Source organism: Canis lupus, chromosome 11, assembly GCF_011100685.1.
Source record: "Canis lupus familiaris isolate Mischka breed German Shepherd chromosome 11, alternate assembly UU_Cfam_GSD_1.0, whole genome shotgun sequence".
Classification (NCBI taxonomy): domain Eukaryota; kingdom Metazoa; phylum Chordata; class Mammalia; order Carnivora; family Canidae; genus Canis; species Canis lupus.
In genome coordinates, this window is record NC_049232.1 from 42,564,479 (window position 1) to 42,589,574 (window position 25,096).

Here is a 25,096-nt window from a genome sequence, read left to right on the forward strand (position 1 = left end):
TTCACTCATATGTGGAATATAAGAAATAGTGAAAGGGACTATAGTGAGAGGAGGTAAACTGGGTGGGGAAAAATCAGAGAGGAAGACAAACCATGAGAGACTCCTAACTCTGGGAAACAAACAAAGGGTTGCAGAAGGGGGCGGGGGGATGGGGTGACTGGGTGATGGGCAGCAAGGAGGGCATATGATGAGATGAGCAGTGGGTGTTATATGCTGGCAAACTGAATTTAAATAAAATGAAATAAATTTTAAAAAGAATTATTGGAACTTTCTGATTTTACAGATGTGGAAACTGAGGCCTAATAAAGAGAAGCAAATAAGTGGCAAAAAAGAAAAATACAGATTCTGGTTCAGCAGGACTGTGGCAGAGCCCAAGTCTGCATTTCTAACAAGCTTTCAGATGATGCCTACACTACTGAGCCATGAGCCACATGCCAGGAGAAAGAGAGAGAGAGAGAGAGAGAGAGAGAGAGACCGAGCAAGCAGAATGTATGAAGAATTCAGATAACCAAGAAATTCCAAACAGTAAGCCACAAGAAGTTATCAACAGACATGTTTTCCAAGGCCTGTCACATTCTTCACTTTCCCAAATGATATATTCGGTCTTAAAGAACTATGCTCTCCCTCCGTTCCTTATAAACTGTACATTAAATATAAATGATTTGTTGCTGTGGTATCTCAATACACCAAACTGCTCTATCAGTGAAAAAAGATGTGGAGTTACATTTGTGCACAGGAAATTATGCACCAATCACAAACTACTACATTTATATGTGTACTGTGGCCTGAGGGTAAATGTTACTAATGGGTGTGTCTTATACAGGAGCATTAACTTACAATAAACTTATGTTTATTGACGTCTAGGTATCCAGCACTGTGCTAGGAGCTGGAGTGGCAGGAGTACACAATAGGATATCTGCCTGCCATCATGAAGACTACCAACCAGAGGGTAGTAGGGGTATGTGGAGAAGGAGATAAATCATAATAAAACATTAGCTAGGCTCCTATGGGGGAAAAAGAAGAAGCTGAGCTAGTAGCAGAGGGTACCCACTTTAAATGGAATGGTCAGAAAAGTTCTTTCTGAGAGGTCATAGTGCCAGAGGACAAAAAATTTTTACTACTGTCTGTTCAAGTGAAGGTTCCAGACCAGCTCCATAACTAAGCTGACATCGAATGAAGAATGAAGTCAATCCAAAATCCTAAGATGGTACATTCTAGATATCTGGTAGATAGGAGGGCAGAATGAAAGAAGGGACAATATCAAGTGGGAGAAACAGTATATACAAGGACATGAACATATAAAATAACAAGACGTGTTCTGGGAACCACCAATGGGAATTGAAAGCCAACTACAGAATGGTGAGCCTTGTATACCAGACAAAGAAGTTACATGGTGGGTGATGGGGAGTCCCTGACCCAAGAGTTTTACAATGGCCCTCTTTCTTGCCTTGTCAGCCTGAAGCTGGTTTTCCTCATGCTCATCTCCTGTTGCTTTCTTCCCTACTATTATGTCATATACGAATCTTCAAAGTAGCACTTTTGCACTAAATTATAACTATCTGCTTCTATATTTATTTTCTCCATTATATTGTGAGTTCCTTAAGATTAGGAACAATGACCATTTGGTTCTGCACACCCAATACCTGGCACAACATTAAGTATATGATGTAAGCTCAGCAAATTTTAATGGGAAGTGGATAGATAAATGAGTGGCTGAAAGGTCATAAACATTTTTGAATGTTTCCAGGACTGAAACCAAAACGTTAGCACTAGTATGGGCACATTGCATTTAGATGAGGTTGACAGCAGTTGTTTCAGGTATTTCCCTTGGAATTTCTGATGTCTTTTAATTTCACAGGTTTAGTATTAGTTGCTCAGTTCCACCCAGTCTTGTGATGCTGCCTACATTTAGAGCTTTCTCACGAGTTTTTGACCAATCTCACTGTCGGTTTTCTCTAGCCTGACCACCGGCTCCCTCTAGAGGAAAGTCAGGAATTAGTATTTAGCTCTAATCATCATGCCTATTTTGATCTTTTACAGAAGCTGATCAGAGCATCTCTGGCAACAATTCAATGACTGGTTTGATTCCATGTACCATCCTTCAGGGGGGATCATTACTCAATCTGTAATGCATCAGTGGTTACATACAGATTACTAGTCATCTCTCAGAGTGCCCCTCTTCGGCAGATTATTTAGATATGGAAGAGAGGCAGAGGCTGAAGCAGAAAGAGAGGGAGAAGGAAAGAAGAGACAATCAAGAATGGAGGAAAAAGAGATGGATAGAGGTGAGGGCGAAGGACAAAAGAGATTGCATTTCCTTGCCCAGAAGACATATTTACGCTCATATGTTCATATTTAGAAATTACTGCCCATGACAGTGTTATTTAACCTGTATGTGGCAAGGCTTCCAGATCACAGGTCTAGGGAATAAACCCATAGTAAATGTGGATATGCCATGTCGGCTACATCTGGGCAGAGCAGCCAAGATGGTGCAGTGAACTCCAGAGAAGAACCAACACTGGAAGAAGCAGACAATAGTTCCTGAAACTCAGATTCCAAATCAGTCTTAAGTAATGGCTATCTTTTCTCCCTGATAGGAACTGGATGGAAGAATTCAAGATAGGGAAGAAATATCTTCTCAGAAGAGAGATAATTAGGTACCAACCTATTTGTGGAATATCAGTCGGAGATGGAAAATAAGAAAAGATTTGGTGTGTGACCCTGAGCAGTATTTAACAAAACTGTCTTTGTGTTTCTGCCCAGCCCCCAGGAACTTATGATGGGTTCCCAGGGAAATAAAAGACAGAATAAGATGGAAAAACTGTGTAATATGTACAGCTTAGAAATATGAGAGGTCAAAGCCATTCTGCTTGTAGCTCAGTAGCCTGTTTTAACATCGGAGAAAAGAAATGTCTGCTTCATCAGGTAAGAACAATGTGAGGTTAAGAGAGGCATGTAGGAGGTGGTCAGTACAAGTTCATTTCCTTCCTCTGTCCTTCCCTGCCTCATTGCCATCTACAGGCTGGAGCAACCACACACACACACACACACACACATGCACAGGCATGCATACACACACACACACGTGTGCACACACATACCTCCTCACGAACAAGCCTCTGAAATGAGCAACTATTGCATCTTTGGCCTCACAGATGCAAACCTGACCAGTGGTGACCTCTTCCGGACTGCTCCTCCTAAGCAAAGTTTATTTTGGCCAACTGAATATATGAATGAAAGAGATAATGAGCAAATGAACTTGTGAATTTCTATCTATTCAAATCTGTACTTGATACTCTAATAAGACATCTTATTCATTTGATTTTCAGCACACCTCCAGAGAGGAATTCTTATCTCCCTTTAGAGACGAGGAAATTGATGCTTGTAGAAGTAAGTAGCCTGATTAGGATCATTACACGGGAACTACAGAGTTGAGATTTAAACCCAGATGGTATGATTTTAAGTCCATTTTCTTTTCCTATACAATAAAGCCTCAAGTTATTGCTTATTTCACTCAGCCACAGCATCAATCCTAGTCATTAAAATATAAATGTGGTTGCAAGAGGTGTCAGGCACTGCTGAATACATAACCTGAGACCCATTCCCAAGCACCTCACTCACTGTCTCTGATTCCTTGAAACCAGGAATGGCCAGATACCTGGGTTTTAGCCAAGTGATTCACAGGTTGAAGTTTGCTGGAGTATCTGGAAAGCTCTGCTGTATGATAAAAGAAGTGTAAACCTCTAGCACCATACCTGCCCTTCTACATCCTACACGAATATATGCATGATGTCTGGAGCAGCAGCAACCATATTGAGACTCTCAGGAAAAGGTAAAGAAAATCACAAAGACGCTGCCCCTGACATCAAGCTGCTCAAAGAAGAGCAGTCACCTACATTGTGACTCCTCGATGTGTGAGAAAAATAAAGTATTTGGTTCGGCACTGTTTGACCTATTCTTGTAATTACAGGTAACAAAACAATGGATGCAGGAGAATGTCTAACACACTGACTCTAAAGTATCCAGATTAGTGAGATAACAGAGAAAAACAACTTTAATTTTATAATAATAAATAACTATCCTTACATGAAAAGCATATTGCTAAGTCATAATTTCCTGCTCTGAAAAGATCAAATATCACCCATGTTTAAGTGATTCTAAACACTGAGTAATATGAATGACAAAGGAAAATTTTTATGAAAATGGAATTAAGATAAAGACAGTTACTCTGATTTTTCTAAACAGCCTCTAACACATAGTTGATGCTCAATAAGGCTGAGTGTTTAAAATTATGTATCTTTTTAGCAACCCATCTCTGTACTATCATTTGGGAAAGTTCCTTCTCTCACAAATCAATATTATGAAGAATCAGGCAGCAGGTGGAGGATGTAAAAATGAATCATTTTTCAATAACTTCTTTCAGTGTGGAAGGCCTCATATGTCTAGACATATTTTGCTATTGAATCCCACACTGATATTTAAGGGGTTGCTTCTCCCCATTGCATACAAAATTACCCTAATTATAGCAAAGCATTTTGCTCACACACTGTCTATCCTGAGCCAAGGGATAATAAATTAACTTTTACTTATTAAATAAATAAAGTGTCCCTTCCTGCAGCTCCAGCTAGCACAGCCAGCACCCACCTTGGTCATCAGATATGGGTCAAGTAATAAGACATTTTTCTCTCTAGTTTGATGATGAACACAGTAAGTTCTTTGATTTTTAGAATTGAGTGGAAAAATTACAAATTTCCCACATGGCATTTCATTAAAAGTTGAATCTATTACTTAGTAATAAAAATGTGGAGAATAATAACTAACAAAGCTTTGACTTAAAAATTAATATTTAGGGAGACAAGAATTTGAAAGTACTTTCATGTTCTCATGGTTTCTTGATCATTTGCAGATTATCAGGTGTCCATGATTTGCAGACTTGCATTCATGTCTTGTTTGAGAAATGTTCAGAAAGATAAGCCCAGCAGGATAAGAAAGCTCAGATGCATAATCGTAGCAGGGACACACCTGGATCTGAGAGGAGGAAAGGGAACAGAAAAAGAACAAAGGGCTCTAGAAGACCAACTGGCCAGAATGGTGACAGTCACCTGGGGAGGACCAATAATAACGGCTCAGATCAAGTGACTTCTGAAAATTATTTCAAGGATGCTTGATAGAGCTCATGAGCTATTCCCCAATACACAAGCTCATTATTCTGATGTGTGCAAGAATACATTTTGTTCACTAACAAAAAGGGAGGAATTCGATTTTAAAGTTTCTAACAGGTCACAACATTGCTACTAAATACCTGCTCCCATTATCACGTCCCTGCTCTCCATCTCACTTCATTTAACTTCCTCTTGGCCTGTACTTGCAATTACTCCAAATAAGGATAGAACGCTACTCTGGGTTGTGTGTAGGTGAATAGGCAGTCTTCTTTTTTCCATGTGGCCCCCAGGATTGGACCATTATTAGATATTTTGACATGTCCAAGCAGTAGTCCTCGACTCAACTCTCTACTTCCCTGGCCAAATGACTGCTTAACTCTCTCTTGAGACAATGTTATTTCAAGGACTCTGTTGGCCACCAAGGTATTGTATTGTGCAACCGCCTTTAAACCCAGGCTAGTCCACACTGCAATAATGGGAAGTGTTTGGGACTTGGTCTCACGTGCTTTGGATCTAACCCTAGCTCTGAAACTACCAGGTCTAGGAGTAGAGGGAAAGTACTCAGCTTCCTTGAACCTCAGTCTCCCTTTTAAAACTAGGGGTCTTGATACCTAACTCACAAGGACTGTTGAAGGGCAGAATGGGATGGTTTGGTGGAAAGCAGAATGGGATGGTTTATAGTGGAATCCAAAATAAACTTTCACTGGATCTGAACTGTTTATGGAAAGCAAAAAACAGGAACCCAGTAACTTCCTGGCACCCAGGGACTTAAGTATGCCATGCATGAGAATACAGATTCTTTTGTGTTTATATATGCATTGTTACAAAAAAAAAAAAATCCACCTAACAAATGTCACACATCCACCTAACAGCACTGGAATGCCTGACAGATAGCACTGACCTTCTCCCAGGAAATCACAGATTTTCAAAACAAGCACTTTTTAAAATTACATAAGTATGCAGTATGAATCAGAAAAGCATGAGGCTGTGTTTGCTTGTTTGATCAACATTTCATTTCCTGTAGTTTCCATCTTTTTACTGCTGGCCTGCTATCTCCCTCAATAGAAGAAGGCTACTGGGATGTTTGTTATAATCGTCTGCTTAAGGTTCTTTGGCAGATCACATGTTTTACTTAATTAAATAATGTCCCAATTAATTGATTTGTTTGTAGACATTCTTAATTTAGTAAACGCTGAGCAGAATGCTAAAAATACCATTATATTTCTGACAGAGGCACCACTAAAGTCTGATAATTGATAGCTTTGCTGTTTTTTCTGATGGCCTGAAAAGCTTTTAAAGCTAAATTCTGTAATCATGTTCATCTTTGGAAATTAGTTTTGTGAAACCACACATTTAGTTCTTGCTGAGAAATCTCATTTTAGTCATTTTAACATAATTTATAATGCATAAACTAAATTAGCTTTTGTAGCTAAGCCAGCACATTTTTCTTTAATTTTTATCTCATCCTAATATATTTTTGACCTTGAAAACTGTAATGTCTGTTGGATATTGAAGCCTCTGAACAAAGAAAATCATTTCCATTCCATCACTATGGTTACACTTTCCTCGCTCTCCAGCACTGAACAGCGCTGAAAGTGTTGAATCTGGATTCCTCAGGAGGGCAAGGGGAACTTCACGTAATATCATTTAGTCCTGATTAAATAAACACATACACATAATGGAACCCAGGAAAGTAGCAAACTGCTCCACTCTGTTTACATTGCATATGATATGACTAATGGTAAGGGGTGATATATCACCCTGTGTTATTCGCTTCAGGTTCTGCTGTATGTGCTTTCTCCCCAGGCAGTTATACATACATATTCGTCTCGAAAAACACAGTCAAAATGCCAAGCAGCAACTAGCACCTCCGGTCCTCCTGAAGTCAAAGTGGTTTCATCCCTTTCGAACACCAGAGAACTTCAAGTGTGAATCATATAGTTCCCTGTCCACCAGAGACAGGTTTCAGATGTGCTGGCGACACGTCTCTCACCATCCTAAAATGGCTTTGGCTGCCCTACAAAAAGCAAGAGAAGGAACTGGTCATTCAAACAAACACTATTCTTGCTGCCCATGATAGAAAAAAAAATACTCTTTACAGAGTACACTGTTTGGTAAAATGTTGCTTGAATTTCTTTTATTACATGGCTGGTTCATAATGTTAACTGTAATAGGTTTTCTGTTTTTTCTTCCTGGAAGTTCATGAATCAATGGCATCTTGCAGGAAACTGTTGGCAATAGTCAGTATCTTCAAGTGGTCATAAGTGCTCGGAAGAGTATATCCAATCAGTATTGTGGCAAATTAAATCCACATAAGCTGAAATGGAATGTCTCACTCCTAAAATTCATATGCAAACAGATTTCCAGCTACCTTGATTGGGTTGTGCAAAAGCAATGCAGAGCTATTAATTTCAGCAGCAAATGATTTTTAAAAGTGGGTAAGGGAGGAAACACTTGGCGATATGCTAGAGCTCAAATAGAGAAGAAATCTGCATCTTTAATAGTTTTTGGGTACAGAGACCACAGTAATCACCCCTGTGGCCTGGCTCAGGCCTTGCCCTACTGAATCCACAGTAAATGCCAGTGGTGCTGAAGAACAGGTAGATGGATGAACGGCTCACTGTTTTATAAGACAGATTCTTTGATGGTGGGACACAACACACTGGCACTAGGATAGATGAAAGGCAGGACTCTCTGTACCTCAGGGTTCCAAATGAGAGAAAGCAGTCAGGCGGGGTCATTCAGGGGTTGCACCCAGGACAAGGTAAGAGCGAGCTGCGGCTAGAGGAGGCAGCTTACAGACGGCAGACAGAGTGGGGTTCCATCCAGGGGTGCTGGATTCCTGCCAACTGGCTCCAGGGCAGAGGAGCTGGTGATCTGCTAGCTGCCCCCTGGGTAATTAGGACAGGAGCAGAATGGTCTAGGCCCCTGGAACGTGAGAACCTGAGGAGGGAAGTGACTGGGGGTCAGGATTTCATAAGCTGCTCAAGGATGGGGTTTGACTTGCTTATAGGCCTATAGCCAGGGCCTCAAAACTGGATCAAGAGAGCTTTTTTTTTTTTTTTTTTTTTTTGAAACGTCTGTTATACTCACCTGTCCCTAGAAGGGGAGAATTCAGCTGAAATTCAGAAAAGCATCACATGTCATTTAAAAGCAACTAAAACTGTCAATAAAGTGTCACAGGGAGTGTTTAACCAAAGCTAACCAGGCCCTTACTTGCACTAACTATAAACATAACTACAAAATAATTCAGTACAAGTCTCTCAGCAGGATTATCTAGTTTTCTTTTCTTTTTTTTAAAGATTATATTTGCTTTTTTATTTATTCATGAGAGACAGAGACAGAAACAGAGGCAGAGGGAGAAGCAGGTTCCCTGCAGGGAGCCCAGTGCAGGACTCGATCCCAGGACCCCAGGATCACAACCTGAGCTGAAGGCAGACACTCAACCACTGAGCCACCCAGGCAGCCCTGGAACACATGTAACTCTAAAGCAAATGTAGCAGGGGCTGTCCAGCTCAGGAGGGACTACAATCACATAGTATGCTGCAGCAGAGGCAGAAATCAAAAGACAGCTGTGATGGGCAGAGCACTCATCCCCCAAGGATGTCCCTGCCCTAATCCCCAGTGAGGATGGTACATTACATGACAAGGGAAACTGAGGTTGCAGCTGGAATGAAAATTGCTAATCAACTGATTTGAAAATAGATTATCCAGGTGGGCTCAATGTAATCACAAGGGTTCCTAACAGCAGTCTAGGAAGACAGAAGGGCAAGTCAGAGACAGGAGGAAAGAAGGGCCCCACCCACCATTACTGGCTTGGCAGATGGGGCAATGGGGATGGGGGGGGTGGGGGGGTGGGGAGCGGCCAGGACCTAAGTAGTGTGGGCAGGCTGTAGATGCTGCAAAGGTAGGAAATGAGATTCCCCCTGCAGCCCTCAGCAAGGAGCAGTGGCCTGCAGAAGGCTTGATTTTAGCCCAGTGAGTCTCAGGCTGGACTTCTGATGCACAGAACTGTAAGAGAATACGCTGGCGGGTTTTAAAGCCACTACATTTGCTAGATTTTTTTATAGCAGATATGAAACTAATGACCAACCAAACTCCCAAAGCATAAAATTGTTGCTACTTTTTTTCCCCCAGATTTTCTCTTCACCCAAAGTTTTATTTACTGAGGAAGCAAATCCTCAATGATTTGTCCAGATTCAGCTGATTTTTGCTTTCGTTGAAATATTTGCATGTTTCATATATAATTCATGACAACCTCATTCTGAAAGCATTTTCTGTTAATGTACCATCCTTCATCCTCAACTATCAACTCCCTTTGAATATTTATATTTAAAAATAATAAAACCTAACCTATTTTGATTTTGTAGAAGGTGACACCGGAATAGAAGCAGTTTGCCTCTCAGACCATATCCACTTTCAGGACATCAAATGCCAGATAATATTCAAGGAAGATAGCCATCCATTCTGCCATTAAAGTGATAATTCTTACTTTCCTTCTTCATATTCATTCTTGTATACTCAAAAGAATACAACTCACCCTAATCCCCTTAGTTAGATGTGGAAGATACCAGAATTTGCACCATGTTTTGAACAGAATACATTGAACAGGAAGCCAAAGTGGTTTCAAGGTCAGTGCTGAAGAGTTTGATGGGACAGGGAAGTGGCTAGAAAAATGCAGGGTGGCTGAGCTGTTGTAGCATGGCTCCTTCATGGGAGGCATTATTCTAAGCTGTTTATCACAGTTAATGGGTAAATATCAAGAGGTGCATAATCTAGAGAGCAGATCATTACGTAGATGTTGAGATCAAAGTGAATGTCAATCTCAGCTTCGCTCCCAAGTATTTTGGCAGGCAGTGTTCAGGTAACCTCCTTCTGTTTTTGTGTGACCTTCCTCTGTTCCAACACTTAAATCAAAATGCTTCTGTATCTTGCAGGGATACCCTATTCCCTTTACTTCCCATTTGTTTCCCTTAATGGAGTTTTGATTTTTTGATCTATCTCTTCTGCTTTTTTCCTTTCTGAGTTCAGAAAGCTTGAGTATCTGATTTCCCTCTCCTTTTTCTCTCTTCTCTTTCCAATCTAGTTTTTAAAATGTCACTTTTAGTCAGGGGTCTTCCCGTTTTTATTTTGGGCTTGTCTTATTTCCCCTTTTCTTGAAAGGAAAGTTCTTTAAAAATTCACTTTGTAACTGCTGTTTAAGTTTGTTGTTGTTGTTTTTAATAACAAAATTTTATATCTCAGAAGAAGTCATGATAATAAAATCTCCAGAGGCAAACTTGTTCCCTCTTTCAGCACCTTTTCTTTTTTTTTCTTTTAAAGATCTTATTTATTCGTGAGAGGCAGAGAGAGACAGAGAGACACAGGCAGAGGGAGAAGCAGGCTCCATGCAGGGATCCTGACATGGGACTCGATCCTGGGTCTCCAGAATCAGGCCCTGGGCTGAAGGCGGCGCTAAACCGCTGAGCCAGCGGGGCTGCCCTTTCAGCACCTTTTCATTGAATGCCACCTCACTTCATGATAAACTTCAGGAAGGAAGGATAAGAAGATGAATAAGGCAGTCATTACCCTCAAGAAATTCACCCACTAGTAAAGAAGAAAACAACTCTATTACAAACAATAACTCAAGGAATGGGATGACCAATTCCCAAAGGACGCAACATACAGCATTCTATGATGCTCTACCCCTCCTTTCTTACCATCACTCCTGAACACTCAGAATAATACATCTCAGCCCAAACCCCCTCAACCTAAAGAGAAAGGTAACCAAGCAGGCATCCAACCCAATCCCACAAATACCTGAACTTCAAATGTCATCAGAAAGAACAGCAAGGTGCGCCTGTGGAGCTCTTGATCTCAGGGTTGTGAGTTTGAGCCCCATGCTAGTAGTGGAGACTCCTTAAAAATAAAATAAAATAAATTTTTTTAAAGGAATAGGTAGCACTAAAGCACACTAAGTACTCTTGAGACCATTCTTGGTACACTCACAATGCTAAAATACCCTTTGAAATCACTGAAAATTAGCCAGGAAACAGACACAAAGAAGTTGAAACATGGAAACAAGTGAATTCTGATTACCTGGAGCCTTTAATTAATAAAGAAACTTATTTTTCTTCACACTGGAAAAAAAATCATTTCTAAGCAAATCTGAGAATCTTCATCAATACCCTTATTCTCCTCCCAAAGTCTTTACTCCCTTCATTCTTCTCACTTTCTCCTAATCATCTCAAGGCCATCTTCACCTCTCTTTATCTCATACTGCTCCTTCAATCGAGTTACTAACTGATGCTGATTCTACTTTAGAAATATCCAAATCTACCCTCTCTGTTTAATTGCTAAGGTCAGTTTCATTTGATGGCTATGATACAATTTTTCCATTGTCTTGTTGATGGCCATTTGGGTTGTTTCAGTTTTTGGTTTTAATAGAGCAGCATGAATATTTGTATAAAAGTCTTTTCTGGACATATGTTTTCATTTGTCTTGATTACATATTTAGGAGTGGAATTATTTGGTCATAAGGTAGAAGCATGTTTTAACTTTATAAGAAATAGCCAGTTTCCAAACTGGTTGTACCATTTTGTACTCCTGCCAGCAACGGAAGAGAATTCCAGTTGCTTCACATCCTGGCCAACATTTAGCATTTAAGCCATCCCATAAGTATAATGATATTTTAATACTAATTTGCATTTCCCTGATGACTAGTAATGTGCAATTTTTCAGGTGTTTATTGGCCATTTATAATCACTTCCTTTGCAAAGTGCCTAGTTTGCCTATTTGTCATTGAGCTATTTTCTTACTGTTGAATTGAAGGTGTTATCTTTTAAGAAAGATTTTATCGAGAGAGAGAATGTGAGAGACAGAACATGAGAGAGACAGCACGAGTAAGAGGAGGAGCAGAGGGAGAGGGAGAAGCAGACTCCTCACTAAGCAGGGAGCCAGATATGGGGCTTGGTATTGGGACCCTGGGATCATGACTTGAGCCCAGGGCAGACGCTTAAATGACTGAGCCCCCCAGGTGCTTTGAAGATGCTCTTTATATACTTTACATACAAGTCCTTTGTCAGATATTTATACAGTATTATATTTGTTCCCATGATTACCTATTTACTTTCGTATTTATTTATTTGAGAGAGAGTAGGTGAGCACACAAGTGGTGGGGGTAGAGGAGCAATGCAAGAGGGAGAGAGAGAGAATCTTAAGGCTCCACATCCAGTGCCAGCCCGACTGGGGCTCGACTTCATGACCCTGAGATCATAACCTGAGTCGAAATCAAGAGTCCCAAACACAACCAACTGAACCATCCAGGCACCCCCTACCTATTCATTTTTTTTTCCAATTCATTTTCTTAATGAACACTTTCAGTGAGCTGAAGTTTTTTTTTGAAGGTTTTTTTTTTTTTTTAAGATTTTATTTATTTACACTTGAGACACACACACAGAGAGGCAGAGACACAGGCAGAGGGAGAAGCAGGATCCCTGTGCAGAGCCCAATGCGGGACTTGATCCTGGGATCATGACCTAAGCTGAAGGCAGACACTCAACCACTCAGCCACCCAGGTGTCCCTAAAGTTTGTAATTTTGAACAATGTATCCATTTTTTTTCTTTTATGGTTAGTGTTTTCCAAGAAGACTTTACCTGTTTCAGAGTTATGATGATATTCCATTATATTGTTAGAAACTCTGTACTTTTAGCTTTTGTGTCACAACACATCTCGAAATAATTTTTGAGTAAAGTGCGAAGTTAGGGCTGAGTTGGTTTGGGGGTTGTTGTTTCCTCATTGTGAATATCCAATGATTCAGCATCATTCCTTGAAAATACTTTCTTTTTTTTCACTGAATATAGCTTTGGCTCTTGTGTCAAAAATCACATTGACTATATAATCGTTTATCTATTTCCAAACTTTCTGTTGTTTCATAGACCTTAAAGATCTATTGTTAGCCACTATCACACATTCTTCATGATATGTTCTGAAATCAGGTAGTATATAACTTTTACCTTGTTTCTCCTCTTCAAGACTTTTTTTTCCTTTACCTCTTCTTTTTTAAAATATTCTAAGTCCTTTGTATTTCCAAGTAATCTTAGAATCAGCTTGACAATCTTTAGAAGGAAAATGCTTTGGGATTTTGAGATTGCAGTGAAAATCTATCTATAGACAAATTTAGGAAATTGTACATCTTACATTAAATTTACATTAACATAATTAATCTCAAATCCATGAATATTGTATTTATTCTCTTACACAGATCTTTATCTTTGCTCAGTAACTTTTTTAGTTTTCAATGAGGAGTTCTTCCACATACTTATATCTAATTATTTAATGTTTTGATGCTGTTGTAAGCAGTGGGTTTAAATTTAATCTTCAAATTATGTGTTGCTATTACATAGAATGCAACTAATTTCTGTATATCAACACTATATTCTCTGACCTTGCTAAAGCCACATTTTGGTTCTAGGATCTTTTTTTGATAAATTCCATAAAATTTTCTATGTATACATTCATATTGACATTTTTCCTTTTGTCCTTTTTTTTTTTTCTTTATTAACACTAGCCATTACTTTGAGCATAAGGTTGAATGGAAGTAAGTAATAGAAGTAAGCCTTCTTTGTCTTGTTCCAACATCATACGGAAAACAGTCCTTCACCATTAAATATGTTAGCTGTAGATTTTATCAGATTGAAAGACCTCCTACTATTCTTACTTTGCTGAAAGTTTTGTTATAAATAGGTGTTGAATTTTGTATTTTTTTCCAAATTTTAGATAATCACATAATTTTTCTTAATCTGTTAAGTGATATATTACTTTAATTTCATTAATGTTATTAAATTCATTTAAATAATTAATTTTAAACTGTTGAAACAACCTTGCATTCATTCTCAAGATAAACCCCACTTTGTCATATATATTATCCAACTATGTATTTCCAGGTTCGAATTTTAATATTTTGATAAGATTTCTGCATACACACACACACACACACACACACACACACACGTTAATGAAGTTAAAGTTTTCCAAGTAAACAACCTGCATCTGAAATTATAGGAAAGTCTTAAATTATAACTTTAACTTCTTTCCATTCAACACAGTTATAGTGTTATTGTTAATTTCATGGCATAAAGATAGTATTTTCTTACTAATTTTTAATGTTCACAGCATCTATAGTGATGGCCCCTTCTACATTTCTGATAATGGTAATTTGTAATTTCTATTTCCTTTTAACATTTTTCAATACAGGGGTGCCTGGTGGCTCAGTTGGTTAAGTATCCAACTCTTGGTTTCAGCTCAGGTCATGGCATGATCTCTCATACAGCAGGGACTTCATGTGAGATTTCTCTCCTTTCCCTCTCCTTCTGCCCTTCCCCCAGCTCTCTCTCAGATAAATAATCTCTAAAACAAAAAATAAAATTTTTATCAGGGCAGCTGTTCTCAACTAGGATTCCACAAAATAATTAAGCCCTAATGCTCTAAAGCATCAATCATATAAAATGAAATTTTTCTATTGATCTAAAATAGTATTGGCTATGTAACTTACTTAGAAGAATAGAGAAAATAGTCCAATAATATTAAGTCTAATTCTCTTGCAGAACTCCAGTTGAGAAAGATCAGTTCTCAATTTTATTGATCTTTTCTGATAATCAACTTTTTGGTTCACTGATTTGTTCTCTTATCATTTTGTTTCATTAATTTCTACTATTTATTATTTCCTTCCTTCTGTGCACTTTGGTGTAATTTTCTTTGCTTTTTCTATCTTCCTAAGGAGCAAATATGGACGGTTGATTTAAAACCATTTGTTTTTAATATAAGATTTGCCATTATAAATTTCCATCTAAACAATATTTTACCTGCACCTCAAAAACTTTGCTATTTTGTTTTTGTTACCATTTAGTAAAACATTTCTCAATGATCTTTGTAATTCTTTTCATTTGGTGAATATATTATTTAGAAGTGTCTTTCATATTCTAAATACTTTCAAATTGTGTCAACATTTTGGTATTGATTTCTAATTTAATCCTTCATGGGCAGAAAATATGCTCTATAGGATTCATTAAGGTTAAATTTATAAATACATTTTGATGGTCTAGCAAATAGTCTCCCTTGATAAATATCCCATGTACACTTGAAAGTGTCTTACAATTGTTGAATAGTGTGCTCTAATTATCTAGTAGGTCAAGTTGGCTGATAGCAGCATTCAAATCTATAGCTTTTAGTCTGTTTGTCAAACCAGTTACCGATAGCAGACATGTCAAAATGTCTAACTCTGATAATGGATATGTCTATTTTTGCTCTCAGTCCTTTCACTTTTGGTTTATATGTTTTGAGGCTCTGTTATAGATGCACTCACATTTAAGACTTTGTCTTCTTAATGAATAATAATTAATTCATATTTCTATCATGAAATCTTCTACTTTGTCTCCGGTATATCTTTTACGTGAACTCTCCTTTGCCTATCCTTGATGTAATTACTGCATCTTTACTATGATCAATGATCTTTTTTTCTCTTTTAACCCATCTATATCTTCATGCTTAAAATGCATCTCACATAACTTATTAGAATGGTTGAAATAAAAAATAGTGACAACATTAAATGCTGGTAAAGATGCAGAAAAACCAGGGGCACCTGGGTAGCTCAGTGGTTGAGCATCTGCCTTCTTCAGCTCAGGTCATGATCTTGGGGGTCCTGGAATCAAATCCTCCATGGGGCTCCCTGCTCAGTGGGGAGCCTGCTTCTCCCTCTCCCCTCTGCCGGTCTACCGGCTTGTGCTCTACAAAATAAATAAAATCTTTTTTAAAAAAGGCAGAAAAACTGGATCACTCATACATTGCTCGTGAGATTATAAAATGATAAAGCTACTCTGGAAAAGAGTTTGACTGTTTCTTATAAAACTAAACATGAAACTACCATAGAGCGCAGCAGTTGTACTGTTGGGCATCTATCCCAGAGAAATGAAAACTTATGTCCACACAAAAATCCCTGTACACAAATGTTCACAGAAGATTTATTTGTAAAAGCCAGAAAGTGGAGACAATCCAGAGGTCCTTCAATGGATGAATAGTGAAATAAACAGTGATACATCCATACCATGGAATACTACTCCATAATAAAAGGAACCAATTATCATTACGTGCAACACCTTGAAAGTATCTCCAGGGAATTACATTGAGTGGAAAAAAGCCAATCCCCAATGACTGACTACTGTATAATATTATTTACTACATTTTTGCAATGACAAAATCATAGAAAGAGAATAGATTAGTGGTTGCCAGGGGGTCAGGGATGCAGGACTGGAAGGCAGGTAGGTGTGGCCAAAGCAAAGAGCAATAAGTCTGCTAAATTCAAGCTCTGTGTTATTTCTGGGTCTGTTGCTATTGACTCCTTTTTCTCCTGGGTAAGTGCCACATTTTCATACTCCCTCACATGTCTTCAAATATATTATGTATACTCAATTATGGATTCTATGCTGTTACATAAGTCTGAATTTTAAGACTGTTGTGTTTTGTTCTGGAAGGCACTTAATTTATTGACAGATCAGCTTTATCCTATCAAGGTTTAATTTTAAGCTCTTATATGATGAATCTAGAATAGCGCCACTCTTAAGATATAAATTTTCTGGGGTCTCAATTGAATGCCCAGGGTATTTATGAGGTCCCTTCATGTTGGATGGCCATCACTCCATCTTCCTATACTGTGCAACCTCCAAGATTTTGTTCAGTTCACAGTTGTCCAATAACTGTTCTCTGCCTATTTTTACTGAATCCTGATCTATGCATATGCAGCTTTCTATTCACCCAAACCTCCAAGGGAACCTGATGCAGATTTCTGAAGCCATCTCACGTGTGCACCTGCCTGCTTTTCAGTGACCTGACCTGTTACTTCCTGCTCCATCAGCAGCCCCAAACTCTATTCTCTTCTCGCCTCTACCCAGTGAGTCTATTACCTTAAAAAGAAACACACTTAAAAAAAGACGAGGCTTAACTTGTTTTCAATTGGGCTTCACTTACTTCAGCTGAAGTTTGGATGGTGGTCCCAGGCAGAAAGCTGTAGTGAAATATGGTGTTTTCCTTATCTCAAGCATCACAGCCCTGTGCTATCTGTTGTCCAACGTGTGAAAACAGTTTATTCATACATTTTGTCCAGTTCTACAGTTCTTCACAGCAGAAAGGTTCAGTCGCATGATCATTTCTCCACGATGGCTGCTATCACATCTACACTTAAGATCTGAGCTTTATTTCACTCTCATAAAAACTCCATGAAATAAATACTCTTAAATCATTTTCTGGCTAAGAAAGAAGACCAAACTTAGATAAGTTAAACACTTTCTGTTATTCTTTAAACCCTTCAAGGGTAAAAGCAAATTTTATTCACTCTGTTCTTCATCGCACTTTACTCGGTCCTTTGTACACAACAGATGCTCGATAAATAAACTAACATTTTGGTAGGTGCTATTTTCAATGTTACACACACGAAAAACCTACATCTCAAACTAGGGAAAAAGGAAGAAACAGAGCTTGGATTTGCAAACTATACAGATCACAGGCCCAAAGTGACCCACATGTCTTTTTTAAATAAAGTTTTATTGGAACACAGCCATACTCATTCTTTTACATATTGTCTCTGGCTGCTTTCAAGCTATGATGACTAACTTGAGTAGTTAGGCCTGCAAAGCCTAAAATATTTACTATCTGGTCTTGGGCAGAAGTTTGCCAGTCCCTGATTTAGTGTATGTTATATGCCAGGCAATCTGCTCAGCACTGTTACATACTTTTCACCTCATTAAATTTCCCAGCCGTGTTGTGAAATAATAAATAATGCCATTATCCAGATGTGGACTGAGACCCAGAAAGGTAACTTGTCCCAGGTTTTATGGCTCGTGAGTGGCAGAGCACAAATTTGAATTCTGATTTGTCAGACTCTGACACCTATGCTTTTTTTACTTCTAACAGTCAGAGAACCTTGACAAGAAATGGAAGATGCTAAACGGGAGGGCCCTTTTTGTGATTTGCATATCATCACATATGGGCAAGTGGGACTACAGCTAAAGTAAGCTGAAGAGCTGGCTTTATATCCTATAATAAAAATAGTTAATACCATTACTGTAAGAAGTGTTTTATATGTTAACCCCTGTACTGATCAAGAATTATGTGCATGTGGGATGTGTGATATATAATGTTGTTATGTACGTATGTATGCGTGTGTGTGTGTATCACACAAATATATAGGTAAATATATGTATTTAGATATGTGTGTGCATATGTATAGTTTGATTTTATTTCTTCATATTCCATGAGGATGTCATTTTAGGTACACAGAGAAATGCTGAGTAGGTTTATATTTCAAGATGGTAACTTAACTAGTAAATCAAATGTTTAACTTGTTTTTTTTTAACTCACTAAGTACATACCTGCTTTCCATTCTTTTCAACTCTCTCCTAGGTTTTCATGACTTCAAACACCATCCCAGGGCAAGGAGAATATCTTACAGGTCCTCTCTGGTCACACAAAGTACCACAGGCCCACTTGTCAACAGCTCCTCTGGGCTTCCTTGGCAATCTTCCAGCCCTCATTCCCAGCCCTGTCAAGATGTGATGCGTTTTTTTCCTTCTCTCTTTTTAAGTGCTTTAAGCTCTGAGCCATCATCATTTAATTTTAAATTATCTTCTGATTTCCTACGTGGGCCGAGAATGAGAGTAGTCTGGGGAAAAATGGTAGTGACAATAAATGAGAAGGGAAGCATTTGTGAAAATCTTTTTCTTCTTTTCAAGAAGAGCTGTAATAGTGTTTTGTATCAACATGACTCCTGCCTTCAGCTGTAACAAAGTTAGAGAAAATGTTGGTGCTATAAATTGAGAGTTCAGGAGGTAACTCTATTGACCCAGTCTTTTCAATGGGATTGGTATTATAGGTTTCCCGCATAGAAACCAGTGCAGAAATATTTCTAAAGTAATTTCATCTTTGCCAGTAGCCCTTTCCTCCCCCCTTATGCCTCTTCTCTTTCCCAAGGTGTTCCTAAGTTCTTCGATCTCCTGGTGTCTTCTGTTCATGCTCTCCTTCCAAGCCTCTGCAACTTCCTGTGGTGCCCGAGATCAAATCGCTCAGGTGGCAGAGGTAGGGATATAACTTACCATTTGCCAAATTGGGTTTTCTTATAACTAGTTCAAGAGAGCTCTCTCATAATAGACAGACTAATAAATGTTATACAGACACAGAGAATGTCAGATCTATACGACTAAGAGTCTGATGAAATATAAGATGCCATGTCTATAGATCATTTTCTTGGAGGAGTTTTGTTCATGTAAAGATAAAGGGATACGGGTCACAATTACCCTCATGGGTGCTCCCAATAGGGTCGTTTTAGTTTTAGAGATGTTCCAAAGGTAAGAAATGGCAGTGGAGTAAGCATGTAAAACCTGAGTGCAAATGTGACATCTATAGGCCAGCCAGAAAACTCTGGGTGCTTTAGGATTGTGCAGTCATTTTTCCAATAACAGACACCACACTACACTCTATCCCAAAGGGAGCAGGATTGGGATTGACAGCCTAGGGGAGACCAGGAGTCAAAAAATCACAGCAGAGAAGTGAACCACTAACTGGGATTACAATCCCACAGAGACTAGGAAGCTGGCCATCATTTCAACTACATTTTCACCAAACGTTTTTAATTGAGTCTACCGAGAATGTTCTTTTTTCCTTGGGGGGATACATCCTTGATTTTATAATAGCAGTTAAAAGAAACAATTGGGTTCATTTTATAACCAACAGCTGGCATACACCTGTTCCACAGAGCAAAAGCTAACTGTCCTTCCAATTTAAGTTATCATGTAGAAGCTTCCACCATGGATTATGCCTCTTCTGAACCAGCTTTCTTCCAGCTTGCCCATTTACATAATGCCATCTTCTCTGTCATCCAAACCTTAACTTTGCTTCCCCTTTGTCCTTCATTTCCCAAAATCCAGCCTACTGGTGGATGCTGGCCTTACTGCCAGCATCGATAGTGGATCAGGGTTACCTAGAGACACAGCAACTGTCAAAGACGATTCCAGCGTTAGCAGTTAATGATCACTTGACCTTCACCATTTCTCTGCTCCCTGACTGAAACGTCTGTGAAAGAGGTAGGGAAAGAAGATTAAATGAGAACACCATGCTCTTCTTTACTGCTGGTCACCTGGCTTAGGTTGTTGGGTCTGAGCTGGAGAAGGGGAAAGAAATGAGATTGGAATCTGAGACTTACACAGGCTTGGCTTTGTCCTGACTGGAAAGGCCTAAACAGCAGTGGAATCCTCTTAAAATGTTGATAGAGAACAAGAATGGAGTAAATTGGCAGACAGTGTTTCAGATGGTGAATGAAAAACAAGTAAGGCCTTCCCAGCCTTGTACTCCACTGAATTCAGACTTGTAAACAGATTACACTGTTTTTGTTACTTAATTTACATAGCCAAGACCCAGGCCAAGGCGAAGAAAACATTTTTTGGAGTCATATAAGTCCAGTTTCAAATCTTTGTCACTTAATACCTGGGTGAAGTGGATTACTTCACTTTTTTTTTTTTAATTTATTTATTCATGATAGTCGCACAGAGAGAGAAAGAGAGGCAGAGACACGGGCAGAGGGAGAGGCAGGCTCCATGCACAGGGAGCCCGATGTGGGATTCGATCCCGGGTCTCCAGGATCGCGCCCTGGGCCAAAGGCAGGCGCCAAACCACTGCGCCACCCAGGGATCCCGGATTACTTCACATTTCTTGAGTGTGTTTTTGTTTTTAAGATTTTATTTCTTTATTCATGAGAGGCACAGAGAGAGAGGCAGAGACACAGGCAGTGGGAGAAGCAGGCTCCCCATGGGGAGCCCGATGCAGGCAGGACTCAATCCCAGGACCCCAGGATCACAACCTGAGCCAAAGGCAGACGCTCAACCTCTGAGCTAACCAGGCGTCCCTCTTAAGTATACTTTCGCATCTATAAAATGACTACTGCATCCAGCTTCTGCACAGTCATCACGAGGATGACTTGGAATAATGCACGGCAAGTGACCAGCACATTACTAGACACAATAAAGCACTCAACAAATCCTTCTATTGTCATCACATGGGCTTACCTGTAATGTCTGTTTCTCTCATTTCCCTCAATTCAAATGCCATGGCAGGTTCCACCTCTTTATGAATCTATCCCTAACTATATTTGAGAGTTTCGTGCAAGTATTGGAAAGTGATTGTCAGGAGAAAAAAAAAGAGAAAGTGGACATTCTGTATTGCTCTCACCGGGCAATTTTACACAGAAATAAAAAGAAACAGATTTGAGTTTAGTATCTGAAATAGGCTTCCAACAATTTAAGCTAATCAATAGCAGATTAGAAATAGTGAACTCATCTCCACAAATGGAGATGCTGCTGAATGCTGCCACATAACAGCATACAGAAGCTTTGGTAGATGAGAGATCAGGTTTTAAATCCTGAGTCCACCACTTCCTGGCAGCAAGACCCTGGCCAAGTTGCGCAGCATCTCTCTGTTCCTTCAGTTGAAAACCGGTCTTAGTAACACCTATGGTGTCAGCGTTGTTCTGAAGATTAAGCGTTTACAAGAACCTCCACCACCGAGACAAAACACTGTCCTGGCTGCCCTGGGGACTGAGGTAACAAAGATAAGGAAAGAGGCCTGTTGGACTCGTAAGCCTGAGGAAGGTGGAGAAACATCGCAGTGCCTGCCAAGATCACAGAGGCTGGCAAGACAACAGCCAAAGCCCAGACAACCTTTTAAAGACAAAAATCTTTTCTTACACTGGCAAAGATTTCATGGTATTCTCGAATAGTAGCCCCCACTGCAATAATATCCCACATGCAATGACTGGATTACAGGGGCGCTTTCAGAAGGAATGTTTCGGGTGCTGTGTACCAATTATCTGGAACAACGGTGCTCTCTGCAACTTCCCTTATCAATATGTTGACGTGACTACCCATTGTACCAAAATCCTACATATTTTTCCGCCTTCACTAAGATATGAGTGACATCCAGCATTGTGTAAGTTTGAGGTGTATGATGTGTTGCTTTGATACGCTTCTATATTGCGAAATAATTACCACCATAGCATTTGCTAACACCTGCATGATGTCAGCTAATTATCATTTCTTTTTTGTGGTGAGAACATGTAAGATCTACTATCTTAGCAACTTTCAAGTAAATAATTGTATGAGTGTGATTACCTATAATCACTATGCTGTACATTCGATCCCAGAATTTACTCATCTTATAACTGGAAGTTTGTACTCTTTGACCAACATTTTCCCCTTTCCCCCACCTCAGCCCCTGGTTAACTACTATTCTAGTGTCTGTTTCCAGGAGTTCACCTTTTTTTAGGTTCCACATATAAGTGATATCACACAGTATTTGTCTTTATCTGTCCAATGTACTTCATTTAGCGTAATGCCCTCAGGGTCCACCCATATTCTCACAAATGGCAGAAGGTCCTCATTTCTCGTGGCTACATAATATTCTATGTATCAGGCTGTTTCCATGTTTTGGCTACTGTGAACTTGGGATGCAGAGATCTCTCTAAATCCCATTTTCAGGGATGCCTGGATGGCTCAGTGGTTGAGCATCTGCCTTCGGCTCAGGGCGTGATCCCAGAGTCCTGGGATTGAGTCCCATGTCGGGTTCCCTGCAGGGAGCCTGCTTCTCCCTCTGCCTTTCTCTGTATGTCTCTCATGAATAAATAAATAAAAATCTTTAAAAAAGAATAAATCTGTTGGGTATATACCCAGAAGCGGAATTACTGGGTCATATGGTATGTCTATTTTTTCTTGAGAAATGTCTGTACTGTTTTCCATAGTGGTTGCACCAATTTACATCCCCACCAACAGTGCTCACACAAGGGCTTGCTTTTCTCCATATTCTCACCAGTATCTGTTACCACTTCTCTAATTGATCTGAGCCATTCTAACAGGTATGAGGTGATTTCCCGTTTGTTACGGTCTACGGTATTTTGTTATTGCAGCCCAAGCAGGTGAAGCCAGTCCTCCTGGGACTCTTCAGGAAGACAACTTACGTATGCTCCTGCTGTGGACTCTTATGATGGTATGACAGTCCTCAGTGTAAGGGAGTCCCTTACCTTGGTAGCAGCCTGGGCATTGACTGATGGAAAAACCAAGCTAAATTTTTCTTTCTGTAGTTGTGCTTTTATGAATTATTTAACTGGGCTTTGTCCCTCCCTTTATTTAATTGCACTCACAGAGAAGTATGGGACTGTTGGCATTAAGAACCCTCTAGAAGACAAAGCAGTTGATTATTCTTATCATCAAAATAGGCTCTCACATTGGTGCAGTAAGAAGCACTGCACAGAAACAGCTTGTTGGCAGAATTACACTCTCAAGGGTGAATATCTTCAAGCCATCCTTGACTCTCTAGAGAGAAAGACAACCACGTACAATGCCGAGGAGTGGGGAAAATGTTGAACTGAAGGCAGAAGGATCTCATGTGAAACTGTGAGTGGCCTTCAATGACACCTGTCAAAGAAAAGATTCACAATGATTCGCTTTCCTTTTCCATAATGGAACTACTATCCCCAGGAAAGCCCTGTCTTCTTCCTGACTTGAGTGTTAACTGATGGTATAAGTGAGCACAATTTTTTTACCTACTTGTCTTCGCACATGGGGTTCCTCTGTCAGGAAGGCCTCCTCACCAAGCTGGCCTCCACCCCACCTGGTTCTTCTGGGGAACCATTCCTCCATGGCCTTCCACACCTAAACAGTAATCCTAGCAAGCACTTATGTAGTGCTTACTACATACCTGGTGGTATGGAGGGTGGAGGATGGGGTAGCAGGAGCATCTGCTTCAGAGGCAAGCCATAAGGAGCTGGACTGTTGATAGAGGATTTAAAAATAATAACAAAACCAGGGCAGCCTGGGTGGCTTAGCGCCATCTTCAGGCATGATCCTGGAGACCCGGGATCGAGTCCCACATCGGGCTCCCTGCATGGAGCGTGCTTCTCCCTCTGCCTGTGTCTCTGCCTCTCTCTATGTGTCTCTCATGAATAAATAAATAAAATCTTTAATAATAATAATAATAATAATAATAACAACAAAACCAAAAAAATGAGTTTGCTTTTTCTGACTACTGTATGTTGGCAATTCTGAACAATGTATAATCAAATGCTCCTCTCTGCTGGCAGACTTCCTCCTGAGCTCCCTTCTTCCTTGGTTTCTGGTGTGTCCAGCACCTTTCTAAGCATTTATATATAATAACTTCCATAATTTAACCCCATTTTACAGCTGAGAGAACTAAAGCACAGAGAGGTTGTATGACTAACCTCACACAGCTTCATCATACTGCCTAGCAGGTAATTGATGTGCCCAAGGTCTCAATCCAGACAGTATTACACCAGTTCATCCACTTCACCACTGAACACATGCCTCCCAGATTATCTATTACACATATAAATATGCCTCTCTAGGAGGACACCCCTGATCCTCCTACGATCTAATAGCTCCCTACACGTGTTCCCAGCTTCTGTGCTGTTGTATAGAACTATAATTTATCCATTTTCCTTGCTGTATAGCACTCCACCATGTAGACAAACTAGAATTTACTTATCCATTCTACTATTCATGAATATTTTGGATAAATACAAAGAAAGCCATACCTTGTGAATCGTAATAAAACTGCTGAAAAGATCAAAGATATCTATTAAAACTTACCCACTTATTTATTTTTCCAAAAAATGCTAATTCTCTTCCCCCTTTCTGGGAATTACTCCTTTCTCCAGACTCCAGCTTATTTAAATCCAGTAATTTCTGAGGAATGTTGAAGGTGGTAAGTTTTGTCAGCATAAAAGAATAAACAGTATCAGAAAAGTGCTTTATGAGTGGCACAGCACTGTGGAAGCCTGCTCAGCATCTTCTTCAGTGTGGGCCTGTCTTCCACTTTAAAGAATCCTCTCCCTTGACTTTGTACC

General features: G+C 39.5%; 1 long non-coding RNA gene across 2 annotated transcripts; it reads right to left on the reverse strand.

Moving 5' to 3' along the window:
- Nucleotides 1-230: 230 nt before the first annotated feature.
- On the reverse strand, nt 231-23,861 carry LOC102153334. Of its 2 annotated transcripts, XR_005366843.1 has the most exons (5): nt 23,458-23,861; nt 18,564-18,853; nt 17,164-17,442; nt 10,962-11,060; nt 231-7,179 (listed from the first exon to the last, which is right to left on the reverse strand). It is a non-coding gene; the product is annotated as an uncharacterized LOC102153334 (long non-coding RNA). The 2 variants fall into 2 exon arrangements; XR_005366842.1 differs by lacking the exon at nt 23,458-23,861 and having other exon boundaries at nt 18,564-20,665.
- Between the last annotated feature and the right edge of the window lie 1,235 nt (nt 23,862-25,096).